Raw genomic sequence first — 24,119 nt, 5'->3', positions numbered from 1 at the left:
GAAAGAGGAGGCCCAGTGGCAGGAGAAGATGAGAGCACTAGATGGAGGAAGGAGGAGGCCCCAGTGGCAGGAGAAGATGAGAGCACTAGATGGAGGAAGGAGGAGGCCCAGTGGCAGGAGAAGATGAGAGCACTAGATGGAGGAAGGAGGAGGCCCCAGTGGCAGGAGAAGATGAGAGCACTAGATGGAGGAAGGAGGAGGCCCCAGTGGCAGGAGAAGATGAGAGCACTAGATGGAGGAGGCCCAGTGGCAGGAGAAGATGAGAGCACTAGATGGAGGAAAGAGGAGGCCCAGTGGCAGGAGAAGATGAGAGCACTAGATGGAGGAAAGAGGAGGCCCAGTGGCAGGAGAAGATGAGAGCACTAGATGGAGGAAAGAGGAGGCCCAGTGGCAGGAGAAGATGAGAGCACTAGATGGAGGCCCAGTGGCGGGAGAAGATGAGAGCACTAGATGGAGGAAGGAGGAGGCCCCAGTGGCAGGAGAAGATGAGAGCACTAGATGGAGGAGGGAGGAGGCCCCAGTGGCAGGAGAAGATGAGAGCACTAGATGGAAGAAGGAGGAGGCCCCAGTGGCAGGAGAAGATGAGAGCACTAGATGGAGGAAAGAGGAGGCCCAGTGGCAGGAGAAGATGAGAGCACTAGATGGAAGAAGGAGGAGGCCCCAGTGGCAGGAGAAGATGAGAGCACTAGATGGAGGAAGGAGGAGGCCCCAGTGGCAGGAGAAGATGAGAGCACTAGATGGAGGAAAGAGGAGGCCCAGTGGCAGGAGAAGATGAGAGCACTAGATGGAAGAAGGAGGAGGCCCCAGTGGCAGGAGAAGATGAGAGCACTAGATGGAGGAAGGAGGAGGCCCCAGTGGCAGGAGAAGATGAGAGCACTAGATGGAGGAAGGAGGAGGCCCAGTGGCAGGAGAAGATGAGAGCACTAGATGGAGGAGGGAGGAGGCCCAGTGGCAGGAGAAGATGAGAGCACTAGATGGAGGAAGGAAGGAGGCCCCAGTGGCAGGAGAAGATGAGAGCACTAGATGGAGGAAGGAGGAGGCCCAGTGGCAGGAGAAGATGAGAGCACTAGATGGAGGAAGGAGGAGGCCCAGTGGCAGGAGAAGATGAGAGCACTAGATGGAGGAAGGAGGAGGCCCCAGTGGCAGGAGAAGATGAGAGCACTAGATGGAGGAAGGAGGAGGCCCAGTGGCAGGAGAAGATGAGAGCACTAGATGGAGGAAGGAGGAGGCCCAGTGGCAGGAGAAGATGAGAGCACTAGATGGAGGAGGGAGGAGGCCCAGTCGCAGGAGAAGATGAGAGCACTAGATGGAGGAAGGAGGAGGCCCAGTGGCAGGAGAAGATGAGAGCACTAGATGGAGGAAGGAGGAGGCCCAGTGGCAGGAGAAGATGAGAGCACTAGATGGAGGAAGGAGGAGGCCCCAGTGGCAGGAGAAGATGAGAGCACTAGATGGAGGAAGGAGGAGGCCCCAGTGGCAGGAGAAGATGAGAGCACTAGATGGAGGAAGGAGGAGCCCCCAGTGGCAGGAGAAGATGAGAGCACTAGATGGAGGAGGCCCAGTGGCAGGAGAAGATGAGAGCACTAGATGGAGGAAGGAGGAGGCCCAGTGGCAGGAGAAGATGAGAGCACTAGATGGAGGAAGGAGGAGGCCCCAGTGGCAGGAGAAGATGAGAGCACTAGATGGAGGAAGGAGGAGGCCCCAGTGGCAGGAGAAGATGAGAGCACTAGATGGAGGAAGGAGGAGGCCCAGTGGCAGGAGAAGATGAGAGCACTAGATGGAGGAGGGAGGAGGCCCAGTGGCAGGAGAAGATGAGAGCACTAGATGGAGGAAGAAGGAGGCCCCAGTGGCAGGAGAAGATGAGAGCACTAGATGGAGGAAGGAGGAGGCCCAGTGGCAGGAGAAGATGAGAGCACTAGATGGAGGAAGGAGGAGGCCCAGTGGCAGGAGAAGATGAGAGCACTAGATGGAGGAAGGAGGAGGCCCCAGTGGCAGGAGAAGATGAGAGCACTAGATGGAGGAAGGAGGAGGCCCAGTGGCAGGAGAAGATGAGAGCACTAGATGGAGGAGGGAGGAGGCCCAGTCGCAGGAGAAGATGATAGCACTAGATGGAGGAAGGAGGAGGCCCAGTGGCAGGAGAAGATGAGAGCACTAGATGGAGGAAGGAGGAGGCCCAGTGGCAGGAGAAGATGAGAGCACTAGATGGAGGAAGGAGGAGGCCCAGTGGCAGGAGAAGATGAGAGCACTAGATGGAGGAAGGAGGAGGCCCCAGTGGCAGGAGAAGATGAGAGCACTAGATGGAGGAAGGAGGAGGCCCCAGTGGCAGGAGAAGATGAGAGCACTAGATGGAGGAAGGAGGAGGCCCCAGTGGCAGGAGAAGATGAGAGCACTAGATGGAGGAAGGAGGAGGCCCAGTGGCAGGAGAAGATGAGAGCACTAGATGGAGGGAAGGAGGAGGCCCCAGTGGCAGGAGAAGATGAGAGCACTAGATGGAGGAAGGAGGAGGCCCCAGTGGCAGGAGAAGATGAGAGCACTAGATGGAGGAAGGAGGAGGCCCAGTGGCAGGAGAAGATGAGAGCACTAGATGGAGGAGGGAGGAGGCCCAGTGGCAGGAGAAGATGAGAGCACTAGATGGAGGAAGAAGGAGGCCCCAGTGGCAGGAGAAGATGAGAGCACTAGATGGAGGAAGGAGGAGGCCCAGTGGCAGGAGAAGATGAGAGCACTAGATGGAGGAAGGAGGAGGCCCAGTGGCAGGAGAAGATGAGAGCACTAGATGGAGGAAGGAGGAGGCCCCAGTGGCAGGAGAAGATGAGAGCACTAGATGGAGGAAGGAGGAGGCCCAGTGGCAGGAGAAGATGAGAGCACTAGATGGAGGAAGGAGGAGGCCCAGTGGCAGGAGAAGATGAGAGCACTAGATGGAGGAGGGAGGAGGCCCAGTCGCAGGAGAAGATGAGAGCACTAGATGGAGGAAGGAGGAGGCCCAGTGGCAGGAGAAGATGAGAGCACTAGATGGAGGGAAGGAGGAGGCCCAGTGGCAGGAGAAGATGAGAGCACTAGATGGAGGAAGGAGGAGGCCCCAGTGGCAGGAGAAGATGAGAGCACTAGATGGAGGAAGGAGGAGGCCCCAGTGGCAGGAGAAGATGAGAGCACTCAGATGGAGGAAGGAGGAGCCCCCAGTGGCAGGAGAAGATGAGAGACTAGATGGAGGAGGTCCAGTGGCAGGAGAAGACGAGAGCACCAGATTGGAGAAGAGGAGTCCAGTGGCAGGAGAAGATGAGATTAACCAGATGGAGGAAGGAGGAGGCCCCAGTGGCAGGGAGAAGATGAGAGCACTAGATGGAGGAAGGAGGATATCCAGTGGCAGGAGAAGATGAGAGCAACTAGATGGAGGAAGGAGGAGGCCCAGCAGCAAGGGAGAAGATGAGAGCACTAGATGGAGGAGGGATGAGGCCCAGTGGCAGGATAATGATAGAGTAACTAGATGGATGAAGAAGGAGGCCCCAGTGGCAGAGAAGATGAGAGCACTAGATGGAGGAAGGAGGAGGCCCAGTGGCAGGAGAAGATGAGAGCACTAGATGGAGGAAGGAGGAGGTCCCAGTGATAGCCGAAGATATTAACTAGATGGAGGAAGGAGGGAGGCCCCAGTGGCAGGAGAAGATGAGAGCACTAGATGGAGGAAGGAGGAGGCCCAGTGGCAGGGAGAAGATGAGAGCACTAGATGGAGGAGGGAGGAGGCCCAGTCGCAGGAGAAGATGATAGCACTAGATGGAGGAAGGAGGAGGCCCAGTGCAGGAGAAGATGAGAGCACCAGATGGAGGAAGGAGGAGGAGTGGCAGGAGAAGATGAGAGCACTAGATGGAGGAAGGAGAGCCCAGTGGCAGGAGAAGATGAGAGCACTAGATGGAGGAAGGAGGAGGCCCCAGTGGCAGGAGAAGATGAGAGCACTAGATGGAGGAAGGAGGAGGCCCCAGTGGCAGAGAAGATGAGAGCACTAGATGGAGGAAGGAGGAGCCCCAGTGGCAGGAGAAGATGAGAGCACTAGATGGAGGAGGCCCAGTGGCAGGAAGATGAGAGCACTAGATGGAGGAAGGAGGCCCAGTGGCAGGGAGAAGATGAGAGCACTAGATGGAGAGGCCCAGTGGCAGGAGAAGATGAGAGCACTAGATGGAGGAAGGAGGAGGCCCAGTGGCAGGGAGAAGATGAGAGCACTAGATGGAGGAGGCCCAGTGGCAGGAGAAGATGAGAGCACTAGATGGAGGAAGGAGGAGGCCCCAGTGGCAGGAGAAAGATGAGAGCACTAGATGGAGGAAGGAGTAGGCCCAGTGGCAGAGAAGATGAGAGCACTAGATGGAGGAGGCCCAGTGGCAGGAGAAGATGAGAGCACTAGATGGAGGAGGCCCAGTGGCAGGAGAAGATGAGAGCACTAGATGGAGGAGGCCCAGTGGCAGGAAGATGAGAGCACTAGATGGAGGAGGCCCAGTGGCAGGAGAAGATGAGAGCACTAGATGGAGGAAGGAGGAGGCCCAGTGGCAGGAGAAGATGAGAGCACTAGATGGAGGAGGCCCCAGTGGCAGGAGAAGATGAGAGCACTAGATGGAGAGGCCCAGTGGCAGGAGAAGATGAGAGCACTAGATGGAGGGAAGGAGGAGGCCCAGTGGCAGGAGAAGATGAGAGCACTAGATGGAGGAGGCCCAGTGGCAGGAGAAGATGAGAGCACTAGATGGAGGAAGGAGGAGGCCCAGTGGCAGGAGAAGATGAGAGCACTAGATGGAGGAAGGAGGAGGCCCAGTGGCAGGAGAAGATGAGAGCACTAGATGGAGGAAGGAGGAGGCCCCAGTGGCAGGAGAAGATGAGAGCACTAGATGGAGGAAGGAGGAGGCCCAGTGGCAGGGAAGATGAGAGCACTAGATGGAGGAAGGAGGAGGCCCAGTGGCAGGAGAAGATGAGAGAAAAGCTGATGGAGGAGTTGAGAGAGAGGTGAGATGCGACACAGAAAAACCCATGAAAGAGCTGGCCACTCCCCCAGGAAAGCCATCAGAACAGCCCATTCTAACCACAGGCCCTAACCACAGGCTAAACTCTGGGGCCCAAATACCCAGCACGCCCTAGATCTGCTATCTGAGGAACAACTAGGGGTCACCCAGCCACTTTAATATTTCACACAGGCACAAATGACCTGAGTGCACAGCAAGGAAGGTGTCCACAGCACTCAAGGGATTGATTGAAAAGCTTCTTCCACTTTTCTCAACATATGAGTGGTTACCTCCCCCTTGCTACCACAATTTTTTTTATTCCACCCTGCTACCATACAGCAGAAAAACGCAAGTCCACCTATACATAGCAACAGTCCCCTACTTTTGCAAGAACCCTGGAATACATTGCCCTCAACCGCAGCTCCAGTACTTCAAACCATTTTTGTTTGTTCCTGGAAGACAAAACTACGAGAGAAGGAAGAAAGCAAGGGGAGAAAGAAAGCTGTGGCTACACCTCTGCTCAGATGCTCGTCGGATGTGGCAGGGCTTGAAAACTATTACGATTACAAAGGGATACCGAGATCCCAGTGACGCAAGCCTACCAGACGAGCTAAATGCCTTTTATTCTTGCTTCGAGGCAAGCAACACTGAAGCATGCGAGGCACCAGCTGTTCTGGACAACTGTAGATAACACTCGATGTCCGATGTAAGCTAGACCTTAAAACAAGTCAACATTTACAAAGCCGTGGGGCCAGACGGATTACCAGGATGTACTCGAGCATGCACGGACCAACTGGCAAGTGACATTTTCAATCTCTCCTGCAATAGCTACATGTTTCAAAGCAGACCACCATAGTCCTTATGCCAAATGAAGCGAAGGTAACCTGCCTAAATGATTACTGCCCCATAGCACTTACGTTGGTAGCCATGAAGTGCTTTGAAAGGCTGGTCATGTCTCACATCAACACCATCATCCCGGAAACCCTAGACCCACTCTAATTCGCAAACCAACCCCAGCAGATCCACAGATGACGCAATCTCAATTGCACTCCGCACTGCCCTTTCCACCTGGACAAAAGGAACACCTATGTCTGAGACTGCTGTTCATTGACTACAGCTCAGACATATGCGCTGGCCGTAAGGCGCTACAGAGGGTAGTGTATGGCCCAGTACTTCATTGGGGCCAAGCTTCTTGCCATTCAGGACCTATAAAACTAGGTGGTGTCAGAGGAAAGCCATGGAGAATAAGAGCACCTCCGCCCAGCTGCCCACTGCACTGAAGCTGGAAACACTGTCACCACCGATAAATCCCGATAATCGAGAATTTCAATAAATTATTTTTCTACGGCTGGCCATGCTTTCCAACTGGCTACTCATACCCCGGCCAATTGTTGCAACCCCTATTACTTGCCTTTTCAACCTCTCTTTCGTATCGTCTGAGATCCCCAAAGATTGGAAAGCTGCCACAGTCATCCCCCTCTTCAAAGGGGGAGACACTAGACCCAAACTGTTACAGACCTATATCTATCCTACCATTCCTTTCTAAGGTCTTCGAAAGCCAAGTCAACAAACAGATTACCGACCATTTTGAATCCCACCATACCTTCTCCGCTATGCAATCTGGTTTCCGAGCTGGTCATGGGTGCAGCTCAGCCATGCTCAAGGTCCTAAACGACATCATAACTGCCATCGATAAAAGACATTACTGTGCAGCCGTCTTCATTGACCTGGCCAAAGCTTTTGACTCTGTCAATCACCGCATTCTTATCGGGCAGACTCAATTAGCCTGGTTTCTCAAATGACTGCCTCACCTGGTTCACCAACTACTTCAGAGAGAGTTCAGTGTGTCAAATCGGAGGGCCTGTTGTCTGGACCTTGGCAGTCTCTACGGGCTGACTCTCTTCTCTGTATATATCAATGATGTCGCTCTTGCTAAGATCCATTTCTACGCAACACTCTTTCTGTTTTGGGTGTTCCTAATGTTTTGTACACTGTACCTTAACCCTATTCCCTTGAACATAGCTACGCTCACCAGTAGAGTACCCCACAGGGTTTTTCAAATGGACCACCTCACCTAATCACCATGAACGACACACTAAAGCACCGTTTATACCTGATGCTAACATGTGCCCTTTGTCCTGATTGTGCCCACATTCTGATTGTGCCCACATTTTTAGACAGGTGTAGACGATCAAAAGACACATAATATATGCCATTTAGCAGACGCTTTTATCCAAAGCGACTTACAGTCATGTGTGCATACATTCTACGTATGGGTGGTCCCGGGGATCGAACCCACTACCCTGGCGTTACAAGCGCCATGCTCTACCAACTGAGCTACAGAAGGACCACATTGTGATCACACATTATGTCTGGATTTAAGTGTAGACCGTAAAACCATTTCAATCATCATTATCCTGTTTTCTAAAATCATTGACAGGTGGCACCATTGACTTCTGACATCAATATATGTCCTAAAATAAATACATATTATTTTTTGAAGACAATCTATCAATTAATGAGCATACAGAGAGGGGCCAGGAAACTGGTCACAGTACAGACGCAATGGAGGGATAAGAAAACCCAAATATGGGCATAGTCAATATGTGGACAAGATCAGGACCAAGAATGCATGTTTGCACCAGGTGTACATGAGCCAGCCATTTCAGCCATTTTCAAAACAATGAGTAATTGCAGCACTAGTTGCCTAGTAGCTCGCGAGTGGTGCAGTTGTCTAAGGTACTGCATCTCAGCGCAGAGGCGTCAGTACAGACCCTGGTTCGATTCCAGGCTGTATGACAACCGGCCGTGATTTGGAGTCCCATAGGGCGGTGCACAATTGGCCCAGCGTCGTTAGGGTTTGGTCGGGGTAGGCCGTCATGGGGCGGCAGGATAGCCTAGTGGTCAGAGTGCTGGGACTAGTAGCCGGGAAGGTTGCAGGTTCAAATCCCCAAGCTGACAAGGTACAAATTGTCGCTCTGCCCCTCAACAGGCAGTTAACCCACTGTTCCGAGGTCCTTCATTGAAAATAAGAATTTGTTCTTAACTGACTTGCCTAGTAAAATAAAATAAAAATGTGTAAATAATATTTTGTTCTTATAACTGACTTGCCTATTTAAATAAAGGTTAAATAAATAAGAGGTAGTGGAATGTCAAATATTACCTGTATTTAATTTGAGTATTTATCATTGGTTTATTTATTATTCAGTGTCATATGGCACACCATGGTGTGAACTGTCATTGTTCTAATCGAGGTAGAAAATAAATGGACAGATTTCGCTCTCATGATTCAGAATTTTTATATTCAGCTATAACTGTTTCCTGCTGTTGCCCAAATATGGCCCAGACATCCTTCCTCTAAACCAAACCCCTGTTCCATGGCTGAACTGAAAATGTCTCTCCCATTTGTTTACTAGAAGGTGACTGTGAACCAGTTGCTTATTTCTCTTCATTCTCTTTTCACAGGAAACGTTTGTGTTCTGAGCGCTGCAAGCTGCCCACATAGTGTCGTCATCAGAGTTGCTTTTCGATGTAAACTGTTTGGATTCGACGAACTAATCCACCTACAGAGTCTCTGGCCTCACGCCGACACAGCAACATCAAACACAACACACTACTCTGGTTTACAGGGAGATTTAATGGCACATTTTAAAGATTTACAGCCACATAAACAATTAATTCATTACCTAAGGTTGGAGAGACAGAGAAAGATAGAATTGTTATTAAAATAACGGCATCACCAATCTCATTGTTTCATTTGTATCACAACTGGTCTTATTACTGGTTAAAGGAGGAGACTGGTTAAAGGAGAGACTGGTTAAAGGGAGGGGACTAGTTAAAGGAGGGGACTGGTTAAAGGAGGGGACTGGTTAAAGGAGGAGACTGGTTAAAGGAGACTGGTTAAAGGAGGGGACTGGTTAAAAGGGGACTGGTTAAAGGAGGAGGAGACTGGTTAAAGGAGACTGGTTAAAGGGAGGAGACTGGTTAAAGGAGGGGACTGATTAAAGGAGGAGACTGGTTAAAGGAGACTGGTTAAAGGAGGAGACTGGTTAAAGGAGGAGACTGGTTAAAGGAGACTGGTTAAAGGAGGAGACTGGTTAAAGGAGGAGACTGGTTAAAGGAGGAGACTGGTTAAAGGAGGTGACTGGTTAAAGGAGGAGACTGGTTAAAGGAGGGGACTGGTTAAAGGAGGAGACTGGTTAAAGGAGGAGACTGGTTAAAGGAGGAGACTGGTTAAAGGAGGAGACTGGTTAAAGGAGGGGACTGGTTAAAGGAGGGGACTGGTTAAAGGAGGAGACTGGTTAAAGGAGGAGACTGGTTAAAGGAGGGGACTGGTTAAAGGAGGAGACTGGTTAAAGGAGGAGACTGGTTAAAGGAGGGGACTGGTTAAAGGAGGAGACTGGTTAAAAGGAGGAGACTGGTTAAAGGAGACTGGTTAAAGGAGACTGGTTAAAGGAGACTGGTTAAAGGAGGGGACTGGTTAAAGGAGACTGGTTAAAGGAGACTGGTTAAAGGAGGGGACTGGTTAAAGGAGGGGACTGGTTAAAGGAGGAGACTGGTTAAAGGAGGAGACTGGTTAAAGGAGACTGGTTAAAGGAGGAGACTGGTTAAAGGAGGGGACTGGTTAAAGGAGGGGACTGGTTAAAGGAGGGACTGGTTAAAGGATGGGACTGGTTAAAGGAGGGGACTGGTTAAAGGAGGAGACTGGTTAAAGGAGGAGACTGGTTAAAGGAGGGGACTGGTTAAAGGAGGAGACTGGTTAAAGGAGGAGACTGGTTAAAGGAGGGGACTGGTTAAAGGAGGGGACTGGTTAAGGAGGAGACTGGTTAAAGGAGGAGACTGGTTAAAGGAGGGGACTGGTTAAAGGGGGACTGGTTAAAGGAGGAGACTGGTTAAAGGAGGAGACTGGTTAAGAGGGGACTGGTTAAAGGAGGAGACTGGTTAAGGGGAGGAGACTGGTTAAAGGAGGAGACTGGTTAAAGGAGGAGACTGGTTAAAGGAGGAGACTGGTTAAAGGAGGAGACTGGTTAAAGGAGGGGACTGGTTAAAGGAGGAGACTGGTTAAAGGAGGAGACTGGTTAAAGGAGGGGACTGGTTAAAGGAGGGGACTGGTTAAAGGAGGAGACTGGTTAAAGGAGGAGACTGGTTAAAGGAGGGACTGGTTAAAGGAGGAGACTGGTTAAAGGAGGGGACTGGTTAAAGGAGGGGACTGGTTAAAGGAGGAGACTGGTTAAAGGAGGAGACTGGTTAAAGGAGGGGACTGGTTAAGGGAGGAGACTGGTTAAAGGAGGAGACTGGTTAAAGGAGGGACTGGTTAAGGAGGAGACTGGTTAAAGGAGGAGACTGGTTAAAGGAGGGGACTGGTTAAAGGAGGAGACTGGTTAAAGGAGGAGACTGGTTAAAGGAGACTGGTTAAAGGAGACTGGTTAAAGGAGGGGACTGGTTAAAGGAGACTGGTTAAAGGAGACTGGTTAAAGGAGGGGACTGGTTAAAGGAGGGGACTGGTTAAAGGAGGGGACTGGTTAAAGGAGGAGACTGGTTAAAGGAGACTGGTTAAAGGGGAGACTGGATAAAGGAGGGGACTGGCTAAAGGAGGGGACTGGTTAAAGGAGGGGACTGGTTAAAGGATGGGACTGGTTAAAGGAGGGGACTAGTTAAAGGAGGAGACTGGTTAAAGGAGGAGACTGGTTAAAGGAGGGGACTGGTTAAAGGAGGAGACTGGTTAAAGGAGGAGACTGGTTAAAGGAGGAGACTGGTTAAAGGAGGAGACTGGTTAAAGGAGGGGACTGGTTAAAGGAGGGGACTGGTTAAAGGAGACTGGTTAAAGGAGAGACTGGTTAAAGGAGGGGACTGGTTAAAGGAGGAGACTGGTTAAAGGAGGAGACTGGTTAAAGGAGGGACTGGTTAAAGGAGGAGACTGGTTAAAGGAGGAGACTGGTTAAAGGAGGGGACTGGTTAAAGGAGGAGACTGGTTAAAGGAGGAGACTGGTTAAAGGAGGAGACTGGTTAAAGGAGGGGACTGGTTAAAAGGAGGAGACTGGTTAAAGGAGGAGACTGGTTAAAGGAGGGGACTGGTTAAAGGAGGGGACTGGTTAAGGAGGAGACTGGTTAAAGGAGGAGACTGGTTAAAGGAGGGGACTGGTTAAAGGAGGAGACTGGTTAAAGGAGGGGACTGGTTAAAGGAGGAGACTGGTTAAAGGAGGAGACTGGTTAAAGGAGGAGACTGGTTAAAGGAGGGGACTGGTTAAAGGAGGAGACTGGTTAAGGGAGGAGACTGGTTAAAGCAGGGGACTGGTTAAAGGAGGAGACTGGTTAAAGGAGGAGACTGGTTAAAGGAGGGACTGGTTAAAGGAGGAGACTGGTTAAAGGAGGAGACTGGTTAAAGGAGGAGACTGGTTAAAGGAGACTGGTTAAAGGAGACTGGTTAAAGGAGACTGGTTAAAGGAGGAGACTGGTTAAAGGAGGAGACTGGTTAAAAGGAGACTGGTTAAAGGAGGAGACTGGTTAAAGGAGGGGACTGGTTAAAGGAGGAGACTGGTTAAAGGAGGAGACTGGTTAAATGAGGAGACTGGTTAAATGGGAGACAGGCTGATTTCAAAATGGATTAAAATGTGATTTTGTGTAAAGGAGACTGGTTAAAGGGGACTGGTTAAAGGAGGAGACTGGTTAAATGAGGAGACTGGTTAAAGGAGGAGACTGGTTAAAGGAGGAGACTGGTTAAATGAGGAGACTGGTTAAATGGGGAGACAGGCTGATTTCAAAATGGATTAAAATGTGATTTTGTGTCACTGGTCTAATCTGACCACGACTCTATTTTGCTCCTCCCTTCCTATAGACATAAACTCAAAACAGGATGCACCCGTGCTAAGTACTATTCAACATTGGTCTGACCAATTGGAATCCACGCTTCAAGATTGTTTTGATCATGCGGACTGGGATATGTTCCCGGGTAGCTTCATGAAGAATAATATGGCCATGTACAGTCGTGGCCAAAGGTTTTGAGAATGACACAAATATTAATTTCCACAAAGTTTTCTGCTTCAGTGTCTTTAGATATTTTTGTCAGATGTTGCTATGGAATACTGAAGTATAATTACAAGCATTTCATAAGTGTCAAAGGCTTTTATTGACAATTACATGAAGTTGATGCAGAGTCAATATTTGCAGTGTTGACCCTTCTTTTTCAAGACCTCTGCAATCCGCCCTGGCATGCTGTCAATTAACTTCTGGGCCACATCCTGACTGACGGCAGCCCATTCTGGCATAATCAATGCTTGGAGTTTGTCAGAATTTCTGGGTTTTTGTTTGTCCACCGCCTCTTGAGAATTAACCACAAGTTCTCAATGGTATTAAGGTCTGGGAGTTTCCTGGCCATGGGACCCAAAAATTTCGATGTTTTGTTCCCGAAACCCTTAGTTATTACTTTTGCCTTTATGGAAAAGGTGCTCCATCATGCTGGAAAAGGCCCTGTTCGTCACCAAACTGTTCCTGGATGGTTGGGAGAAGTTGCTCTCAGAGGATGTGTTGGTACCGTTCTTTATTCGTGGCTGTGTTCTTAGGCAAAATGAGTGAGTGAGCCACTCTCTTGGCTGAGAAGCAACCCCACACATGAATGGTCTCAGGATTCTTACTGTTGGCATGACACAGGACTGAAGGTAGCGCTCAAATCAAATCAAATCAAATTTATTTATATAGCCCTCGTACATCAGCTGATATCTCAAAGTGCTGTACAGAAACCCAGCCTAAAACCCCAAACAGCAAACAACGTGTAAAAGCTCAAATTGTCTTCTCCATACAAGCTTTTCCGGATGCCCTAAACAATCGGAAACCATCTCGGTTTGCATCGAGGTCTTGCTGCCAGACAAGCTAAACACGTTTTTGCCCATTTTGAGGATAAACACAGTGCCACCGACGCGGCCAGCTACCAAGGACTTTTGGCTCTACTTCCCCGTTGGCCGACATGAGTAAGACATTTTAAACGTTTTAACCCTCGCAAGGCCGCCGGCCTAGATGGCACGGTAGCAAACGGATCAAAACGTGGATTAAAAGACTTACATTTTGTCCAATAGAAACGGTCCTTTGTAACTGTTGTACTAATGATTAAATCCTACACACAGATGTGTTATGAATGTCACTGTCTGTCCATGAGGATGTGAAACGTCTAGCTACACATAGATGCAGACAAGAGTTTGTACATTTGTCTCTCGACCTGTAAGCACCCACGTTGTCGAACATTCATTCATATGCTAGGTTGTATCAACCTCATGACGGGTGTAGGGAATATTCTAGTATCATGTAGTAGTCTAAACCTATAGATGTTACATTGAACTGGGTAAATGGAATATGAATTACAATTATCCACCATGCTCTAATATAAATAAATAAATATAATTTTCCTCCATCTTAAATTGCACTGACTGCCACTGGTGTGCATGTGATTTAATGTTTAATGTGATTTTAAATATATATATATATTACGACCTCTCACACAAACACATATGTAAGGTCCCTCAGTCAAGCCCTTGTTGGCTGCTTTTCCTTCACTCTGTAGCCCAACTCATCCCAACCACCATACTTTCACCATGCAGATCTCCTCTAGAGAAGTGATGTTTAGAAAATGCTAATACTTTACATGAACGACCGCTCATTCTAAAATAAATGACAATTAACATATTAATGTTTACATATTGAAGAGTGTATGTCTCGTTGTCTCTCTCTGTGGTCGCCAGTTCATCTGCTGCTGGAGAGTCAATCCACAGAAAGCCTCTGGTTGTGGTCATAATGGATACTTCAGGCGTACCCATGGTTATCGCATAGAATAAACCACCACTCCATAGATCACTTTCATCCACTCTACAAATGTATTGTTAACAAACTATAGTTTTGGCAAGCCGGTCAGGACATCTATTTTGTGCATGACACAAGTAATTTTTCCAAAAATTGTTTACAGACAGATTATTTCACTTATAATTCACCATATCACAATTCCAGTGGGTCAGAAGTTAACATACACTAAGTTGACTGTGCCTTTAAACAGCTTGGAAAATTCCAGAAAATTATGTCATGGCTTTAGAAGCTTCTGATAGGCTAATTGACACAATTTGAGTCAATTGGAGGTGTGCCTGTGGATGTATTTCAAGGCCTGCCTTCAATCTCAGTGCCTCTTTGCTTGACATCATGGGAAAATCAAAAGAAATCAGCCAAGACCTCAGAAAAAACATTGTAGACCTCCACAAGTCTGGTTCATCCTTGGGAGCAATTTCCAAATGCCTGAAGGTACCACGTTCATCTGTACAAACAATAGTACACAAGTATAAACACCACGGGACCACGTAGCCGTCATACCACTCAGGAAGTTCTGTCTCCTAGAGATGAACGTACTTTGGTGCGAAAAGTGCAAATCAATCCCAGAACAACAGCAAAGGACCTTGTGAAGATGCTGGAGGAAACGGGTACAAAAGTTCCTATATCAACATAACCTGAAAGGCCGCTCAGCAAGGAAGAAGCCACAGCTCCAAAACCGCCATAAAAAAACCCAGACTGCGGTTTGGAACTGCACATGGGGACAAATATCAGAGGGTAACGTGCACGACACAGTACATCACTTGGGCCAAGCTTCCTGCCAAAAGGCTCCTTAACAGCTTCTACCCCCAAGCCATAAGACTGCTGAACAATTAATCAAATGGCCACCGGAAATATTTACATTGACACCCCCCCCCACCCCCCTCCATTTGTTTTTACACTGCTGCTACTCGTTGTTTGTTATTTATGCGTAGTCACTTCACCCCTACCTACATTTACAAATGACCTCAACTAACCTGCACCCCCACACACACTGATTCGGTACCGGTTGCCCCTGTATATAGCCTCATTATTGTTATTTTATTGTGTTACTTTTCATTCTATTTTACTTTAGTCTATTTGGTAAATATTTTCTTAACTCTATTTTTTGAACTGCACTGTTGGATAAGGGCTTGTAAGTAACTATTTCATGGTAAGGTATTTGGGACATGTGACAAATAACATTTGATTTGATTGACAGAATGAAAAGGAAGCCTGTACAGAATACAACTATTCAAAAATGCATCCTGTTTGCTATAAGGCACTAAAGTAAAACTGCAAATATGAGAAACAAATGTAATTAATGTTTGGGGCAAATCTAACAGAACAAAACACATCACTGAGTACCACTCTTCATATTTTCGAGCATAGTGATGGCTGCATCATGTCATGGGTATTGCTTGTCATCGTTAATGACTCGGGAGTTTTGTAGGATATAAATAAATGGAATAGAGCACGCACAGGCAACCTGGTTCATTCTGCTTTCCAACAGACACTGGGAGATGAATTGACCTTTCAACAGGACAATAACCTAAAACACAAGGCCAAATATCCATTGGAGTTGCTTACCGATATGACATTGAATGTTCCTGAGTGGCCTAGTTACAGTTTTGACTTAATTTGGCTTAAGAATCTATGGCAAGACTTGAAAATGGCTGTCTAGCAATGATCAACAACCAACTGACAGAACTTAAAGAATTTCTAAAAAGGATAATGTGCAAATATTGTACAATCCTGGTGTACAAAGCTGTTAAAAACTTTACCCAGAAAGACTCTCTTAACAGCTGTAATCACTGCCAAAGGTGATACAGGTATTGACTCAGAGTAGTGAATACTTATGTAAATGAGATATTCTTTATTTTATTTCCAATACATTTTTGCAAAAAAAAAATTCAAAACTTGTTTTCACTTTATCATTATGGGGTATTGTGATGTCATTATGGGGTATTGTGATGTCATTATGGGGTATTGTGATGTCATTATGGGGTATTGTGATGTCATTATGGGGTTTTGTGACGTAATTATGGGGTATTCCATGTAGATGGGTGAGATAAAAAGAAGATTTAATACATTTTGAATTCAGGCTGTGACAACAAAATGTGGAATAAGTCAAAGGGTATGAATACTTTCTGAAGGCCTTGTCTGTTATCTGAGTGACTGTGTCTGTTATCTGAGTGACTGTGTTCACCTATTGCAATGGCGGAGAGGCAGCGTAGCCTAGTGGTTAGAGCGTTGACCAGTAACCGAAAGGTTCCAAGTTCAAATCCCTGAGCTGACAAGGTACAAAATCTGTTGTTCTACCCTGAACAGGCAGTTAACTGCTGTTCCTAGGCCGTCATTGCAAATAAGAATTTGTTCTAACTGACTTGCCTAGTTAAATAAAGGTAAAAAATAAATAAAAATGACATGTATTGCTTAATAAAAAGCGTTTAAGGAAATATAGTCAGACATCACAAACAACTCAATCAAGCATGATGCTTTTCTAAGTATAAAAGAAAGCTTATTTTCATATATCAACAACTACAAGTAAATAAGCTTGAAATGGAAGTGGAACGGGATTAGTGTGGTGAATGAATCCAATACTTCACGTTGTATGTGGTACAAATCACACTATTGGGGAAGCACATCCTCTAAAGAGAATGGATGTTTGAATCCTTTTATATCCGATAAGAAACCTTACCACACATTGTTTCAAAGTTCAATAGAGTTAAACATGATGTCATTATGGGGTATTGTGATGTCATTATGGGGTATTGTGATGTCATTATGGGGTATTGTGATGTCATTATGGGGTATTGTGATGTCATTATGGGTTATTGTGATGTCATTATGGGGTATTGTGATGTCATTATGGGGGTATTGTGATGTCATTATGGGGTTTTGTGACTTAATTATGGGGTATTCTGTAGATGGGGTGAGATAAAAAGAAGATTTAATACATTTTGAATTCAGGCTGTGACAACAAAATGTGGAATAAGTCAAAGGGTATGAATACTTTCTGAAGGCCTTGTCTGTTATCTGAGTGACTGTAGTAGGTCAAAGTTGCATGCTGGAAACCCTTGGTAGAGCACTGGTGCAGTAGGCATTGTGGTGCTCCCTCTAAATTACTTATTTTCTTCTCAGTTTTAGAGCAATGCCTACTTTTCACTTAAAACATATTCATTTAGTTTTTTAAATAGATACAAATACCAAATGTGTTACAACTTCCCCGGTCTCCCCTTACCACAGATGTTTAAAAAGGATCGACTGGAAGTTTGCATTTCCTGTTGTGTTGTGAACATTTCTGCAACAACAGGATGATCAAATTAATATACAGCATCTGTAACGTGTGTCACGAGTAAAATTAGGAACCCCAGGTTTCAGGAGGCAATAAGACATGAATGTATCATGAAAGAAGTGTTGATATATGGCCTAACAAAGAGGGTTTCTCTATCGACCGAATGAGAGCTGATAATTATGAGTGTTTCAAGAGTCTAAATTGTCCAAGACCCGAGTCATTTAAATTGTATTTATTAATAATTAAGACACTGAGACAAGACCGGTTCTTGAGTACTATAACACTACGATCTGGGCTGTGTGTGCGTGTGTGTGTCAGTTAATAATAATAATATAATATATGCCATTTAGCAGACGCTTTTATCCAAAGCGACTTACAGTCATGTGTGCATACATTCTACGTATGGGTGGTCCCGGGGATCGAACCCACTACCCTGGCGTTACAAGCGCCATGCTCTACCAACTGAGCTACAGAAGGACGGTTCCCAGTTAACAGAGCTGGGAACCGTACTGTAAATAAATGCGTCATTAGATCTCATTTCTCATCTATCACTTCTCATGGGGCCACAGAGAACAATAGGAATCATGTGAATCAGGAGCCATGTCAAATCACAAGGACTGGACACACTGTTCCCTATATAGTGCACTACTTTTGACCAGGGGCCCATAGGTATCTGGTTGAGATGTAGAGCAGTTATATAAGAGGGTGCTATTTGAGACAAATGTCACTGATGTGTCTGAAGTTCATCGATAGATAGCTAGCTATTTATTATTTATTTATTTGAACCTTTATTTAACTAGGCAAGCCAGTTGTTAAGAACAAATTCTTAATTTCAATGACGGTCTACCAAAAGGCAAAGGCCTCTCCTGGAACGGAGCCCGGGATTTAAAAATATTTAAAAAACAATATAAAAATAGGACAAAACACACATCGCATCAAGAGACACAACATTACATAGAGAGAGACAGGATGTATAGATACTCCCGAGCTGAATATTTTCACACATATATTGTATTTATAGAGGACTCCTGAGTGGCGCAGTGTTCTCTAATGGCACTGCATCTCAGAGGCGTCACTACAGACTCCCTGGTTCGATTCCAGGCTGTATCACAACCGGCCGTGATTGGGAGTCCCATAGGGCGGCTCACAATTGGCCCAGCGTCGTCTGGGTTAGGGCATGGCCGGGGTAGGCCGTCATTGTAAATAAGAATTTGTTCTTAACGGACTTACCTAGTTAAAGGTAAAACAATATATATATATATTTTTTTAATGAAGGATTAAAATGAAGGATTTAAAAAAATTAAGGCAGTTAAATATAAAAAAAATAATACATTTAATATATTACATTACATTACATTGCATAACACTTTTCACAGTACATAAAGTGTGTTCCCTCAGGCCACTACTCTACTACCACATATCTACAATACATTAAGTGTGTTCCCTCAGACCACTACTCTACAATACATTAAGTGTGTTCCCTCAGACCACTACTCTACAATACATTAAGTGTGTTCCCTCAGACCACTACTCTACTACCACATATCTACAATACAACATCCATATGTATGTGTGTGTAGAGTGCATGTCTTCTCATGTGTGTGTGTCTGTGCCAATGTTTGTTTGTTTCCCTTCACAGTCCCCACTGTTCCATAAAGATGCATTTTTTCTGTGTTTTTCTGTTATATAAATATGATTTTACAGCTTGCATTAGTTACTTGATGTGGATTAGAGTTCCATGTAGTCACGGCTCTATGTAGTACTGTGTGCCTCCCATAGTCTGTTCTGGACTTGGAGACTGTGAAGAGATGTCTTGTGGGGTACGAATGGGTGTCTGAGCTGTGTGCAAGTAGTTAGTTTAAACACAGCTTGGTATATTCAGCTTGTCAACATTTCACAAGTAGTGATGAAGTCAGTCTCTCCTCCACTTTGAGCCATGAGAGAAGTACATGCATATTATTCATGTTAGCTCTCTGTGTACTGACCAAGGGTGACAGGGTACTTCCTGGAAATAAAATAAAAATATATATTTGTGAGTTAAGAGCTGGGAAATTATCAATAAAACCTTCTTGTTTTTTTGGTTTCTAGAAACTAGAGGCTCAAAACAATTATTATTTTTTTACCCAAAAACATTTTGAGTAAAATTAAAGTGGTGCAGAAGTGACCACCGGCCATTTTGAATTCAAACCTAACTGACCTTCTTAAAGAATGCGGTGCCATCATTTTGATTGACATGTTCTGTTGTCGTTGTTGTGGGATAGAGCAGTGGAAGGCGATAGGGAGAGGAGATTTTCGAGAGATAAACCCTTACACCCCCCCTCACACACACACACACACACCCCACACCTCCCTCGCCCCCCACTGTCCCTCGGACAACAAAAAGAGCCAGTGATGTTTGGCTGAAACAGAGAGCTGGTCTCCTTAATGTTTTTGATGCTGACCACTCTGGGAGGAGGTTCTCGGTTCAGTCAACACTGTGGTGTTGTTGGTGACGAAGAGAAACAACATCACAGACAGAGAGCTTGCAGGAGTGGGGGTCAAGAGAGAGCAAAACAGTAAGCCCCTGAGCGACAGTCTCCTGTAATCTAATAGACCAGCAGACAGAGAGGGCATTCAATCAAAACATGAGACAACAACAACAGGAATCTAGGTTGGGGGGGATGAAGGTGTCAGTGTCGTGTTGACGGACATGGAGTTTGTATAAACTTTTCATCCTCAAAAGTGTTGACATGTTTTAAAGGGGTGATTTCCCAGTTCAGGAACAAAGGAGGGAAAAATAACCATCATAAGCCGTATTATACAGTCAAAGGGCTAAAAAATGATTCACAAAAAAAATGTCTATCTATGATTTTCTGGTCACACTTTACTCTAGGTGTCCTTATGAATGTATTCATAAAGCCTTTATAACAGCTATATAACACTTAAAAACATCTGTCATAAGTAGTTTTAAAAATAGTTCTGAGACACGGTCATCCTGTTGTCATATGTCAACTGTTAGTAACGACTGTTATTACAGTCTGGATGACAATGTATGTCAACTGTTAGTAACGACTGCTAATTACAGTCTGGATGACACGTATGTCAACCGTGTTGCGACATGCTACATAAGATTCTACAGTACATACCAGATGCTATAACCTTAACAAATGTTATGACATGCTGCATAAGATTCTACAGTACATACCAGATGCTATAACTATAACAAATGTTAGTGACCATGCTACATAAGATTCTACAGTACATACCAGATGCTATAACCTTTAACAAATGTTATGACCATGCTACATAAGATCTCTACAGTACATACCAGATGCTATAACCATAACAATGTTATGACATGCTACATAAGATTCTACAGCATACCATGATGCTATAACCATAACAAATGTTATGACCATGCTACATAAGATTCTACAGTACATACCAGATGCTATAACCTTAACAAATGTTATGACCATGCTACATAAGATTCTACAGTACATACCAGATGCTATAACCTTAACAAATGTTATGACCATGCTACATAAGATTCTACAGTACATACCAGATGCTATAACCATAACAAATGTTATGTGTTATTTAGCTGTTATAAAAGGCTTTATGGCTGCATGTATAATTTATCAAGTAAATCAGTTTTAAACTCAAAGAACACACACACACACACACACACACACACACACACACACACACACACACACACACACACACACACACACACACACACACACACACACACACACACACACACACACACACACACACACACAATCACTAGCAAGATCATTTGGCGCATCGCATCAAAGCGATTCTAGCCCTTATCGTTTGGCAGGGTCTAATTCATTAAGATGAAGAATCAAGAATGTGCTGTTCTGTCTTCACACCTCGATCACAACTCCCCTCGAAAGATACTTATGCAAGGCTCATGGAATCTCTCTATTGTGTGTGTGTGTGTGTGTGTGTGTGTCAGTTAACTAGAGCTGGGAACCGTACTGTAAATAAATGCGTCATTAGATCTAATTTCTCATCTATCACTGATCTTCTATTTAGGTATTCTCTAAACATGTCTATAATATGTCTCGCCCCAGAGTCTTCCCGAAACAGGGGTGGAGCTAGGGATGGAGAGATACCATATTAGGAGCAGGGGTGGAGCTAGAGATGGAGAGATACCATATTAGGAGCCGGGGTGGAGCTAGGGATGGATAGATACAATATTAGGAGCAGGGGTGGAGCTAGGGATGGAGAGATACCATATTAGGAGCAGGGGTGGAGCTAGGGATGGAGAGATACCATATTAGGAGCAGGGGTGGAGCTAGGGATGGAGAAATACAATATTAGGAGCAGGGGTGGGGCTAGAGATGGACCTAATAATATTAAGAACAGGGGTGGGTCTAGGGGTGGAGCTAGGGATGGAGAGATACCATATTAGGAGCAGGGGTGGAGCTAGGGATGGATAGATACCATATTAGGAGCAGGGGTGGACTGGGACCAGAATCTGGCATTTCTAATACACCAACCCATTTTTTTTCCTGAGAGTCCCACAACAGCCCATTTTATTCCTTTCGGCCTCCATTATTAGTCTGATAATGATCATTTTGCACAAAAATTCCAAGTAAAAAATTGACCAACCCATCATGGGCAAAAAATGGATGAACCCATCTGGCATTATCCTGAAATGGAGCATCAAAGGCATCAATCTAAATGTGTTATTTAGCTTAGCCATGTGGAGAAATGCTTGGCCAATCATTTGGCTGAAATTGAGCTCTAATTATCTGGTCTGTTTATGTTGTGTTTGTTTTCCAAAAGGTGTGTGTGTGTGTGTGTGTGTGTGTGTGTGTGTGTGCGTGCGTGCGTGCGTGCGTGCGTGCGTGCGTGCGCTGGCGCGTGCGTGCGTGCGTGCGTGTGTGTGTGTGTGTGTGTGTGTGCGTGCGTGCGTGTGTGTGTTTGTTTTACAAAAGGGTGTGTGTGTTTGTGTTGGAAGGTGGTGGTGGGTGTTGACATGCATAGAGAGGAAACTCCTCCCCATTATCCCCAATTCTCCTCTTGGTTTCCTGGTTTCACCCCTTCTCAGGGACAACAAGAGAACGGTCGAAACTGAGAGGTGTCATATGGTGGCCTGCCGATGCGTTTGTGGTGCGTCACCGCAGGGAAGGGCTTGTGTTTATGGTATCCCCTCAGGGAAGCCGAGTCAATGTTTATCTTTAATCCCGCCGAGAGCATGTCCTCCGGGAACATCAGGGTCTAGGAGAGGGGTCTATGGGGATGCTGCCCCCCCATCAGGGTCGAGGAGAGGGGTCTATGGGGAGGCTGCCCCACCCATCAGGGTCGAGGAGAGTGGTCTATGGGGAGGCTGCCCCCCCAATCAGGGTCGAGGAGAGTGGTCTATGGGGAGGCTGCCCCCCCATCAGGGTCGAGGAGAGGGATCTATGGGGAGGCTGCCCCCCCATCAGGGTCGAGGTGGGGGGTCTATGGGGAGGCTGCCCCCCCATCAGGGTCGAGGAGAGGGATCTATGGGGAGGCTTTTCCCCATCAGGGTCGAGGAGAGGAGTCTATGGGGAAGCTGTCCCCCCATCAGGGTCGAGGAGAGGGGTCTATGGGGAGGGTGCCCCCCCCATCAGGGTCGGGGAGAGTGGTCTATGGGGAGAGTGTCCCCCCCCATCAGGGTCGGGGGAGAGTAGTCTATGGGGAGAGGGCCCCCCATCAGGGTCGAGGAGAGGGGTCTATGGGGAGAGGGCCCCCCATCAGGGTCGGGGAGAGTGGTCTATGGGGAGAGTGTCCCCCCTATCAGGGTCGGGGAGAGTGGTCTATGGGTAGAGTGTCCCCCATCAGGGTCGGGGAGAGTGGTCTATGGGGAGAGTGTCCCCCATCAGGGTCGGGGAGAGTGGTCTATGGGGAGAGTGTCCCCCCATCAGGGTCGAGGAGAGGGGTCTATGGGGAGGGTGCCCCCCCCATCAGGGTCGAGGAGAGGGGTCTATGGGGAGGGTGCCCCCCCATCAGGGTCGAGGAGAGGGGTCTATGGGGAGGGTGCCCCCCCATCAGGGTCGGGGAGAGTAGTCTATGGGGAGGCCCCCCCCCCATCAGGATCGAGACGGAGTGGTCTATGGGGAGAGGGCCCCCCATCAGGGTCGAGGAGAGGGGTCTATGGGGAGAGGGCCCCCCATCAGGGTCGGGGAGAGTGGTCTATGGGGAGAGTGTCCCCCCCATCAGGGTCGGGGAGAGTAGTCTATGGGGAGGGTGCCCCCCCATCAGGGTCTGGGAGAGTGGTCTATGGGGAAAGTGTCCCCCATCAGGGTCGGGGAGAGTAGTCTATGGGGAGAGGGCCCCCCATCAGGGTCGAGGAGAGTGGTCTATGGGGAGAGTGTCCCCCCCATCAGGGTCGGGGAGAGTAGTCTATGGGGAGAGTGGTCTATGGGGAGAGTGTCCCCCCCATCAGGGTCGGGGAGAGTGGTCTATGGGGAGAGTGTCCCCCCCATCAGGGTCGGGGAGAGTAGTCTATGGGGAGAGGGCCCCCCATCAGGGTCGAGGAGAGTGGTCTATGGGGAGAGTGTCCCCCCATCAGGGTCGGGGGAGAGTAGGTCTATGGGGAGGCCCCCCCCCATCAGGGTCGAGACGGAGTGGTCTATGGGGAGAGGGCCCCCCATCAGGGTCGAGGAGAGTGGTCTATGAGGAGGCTGCCTCCCCATCAGGGTCGGGGAGAGGGATCTATGAGGAGGCTGCCCCCACACAGAGAGTAGGTGGAGGAGGAGGAGTCACCTCTCTGTTTTCGACTGTTTCTTTCCCGGAACCTATTTGGCCAGATCTGGTACCACTCCTGTCATGAAAAATCAATCAAACCTTTTGCAGTGTAAGCATTTTAAGAAAATAAATCAAAGTTAACTTGAGTTGGCTCTTCGTTAGTTCTCCTGCCCCCACCCCCCAAAAAAATGAACGTGAAAAAGTTGATTTTCAGCCCAGGCCTGATATTCTAAGAGTTGATTCGGGTTGGGCTTATGGTTTGTGCAACATTGTAACCTATGTTTGAGACCAACGCCTGG

General features: G+C 47.1%; 1 pseudogene; it reads right to left on the bottom strand.

The window, feature by feature from the left end:
- Nucleotides 1–24,119, bottom strand: part of LOC124034967 — a 258,182-nt pseudogene that overhangs the window by 195,658 nt on the left and 38,405 nt on the right.

This window comes from Oncorhynchus gorbuscha, linkage group LG05 (assembly GCF_021184085.1).
Source record: "Oncorhynchus gorbuscha isolate QuinsamMale2020 ecotype Even-year linkage group LG05, OgorEven_v1.0, whole genome shotgun sequence".
NCBI classification, from domain to species: Eukaryota; Metazoa; Chordata; class Actinopteri; order Salmoniformes; family Salmonidae; genus Oncorhynchus; species Oncorhynchus gorbuscha.
This window is presented reverse-complemented; position numbering and strand designations above follow the sequence as displayed.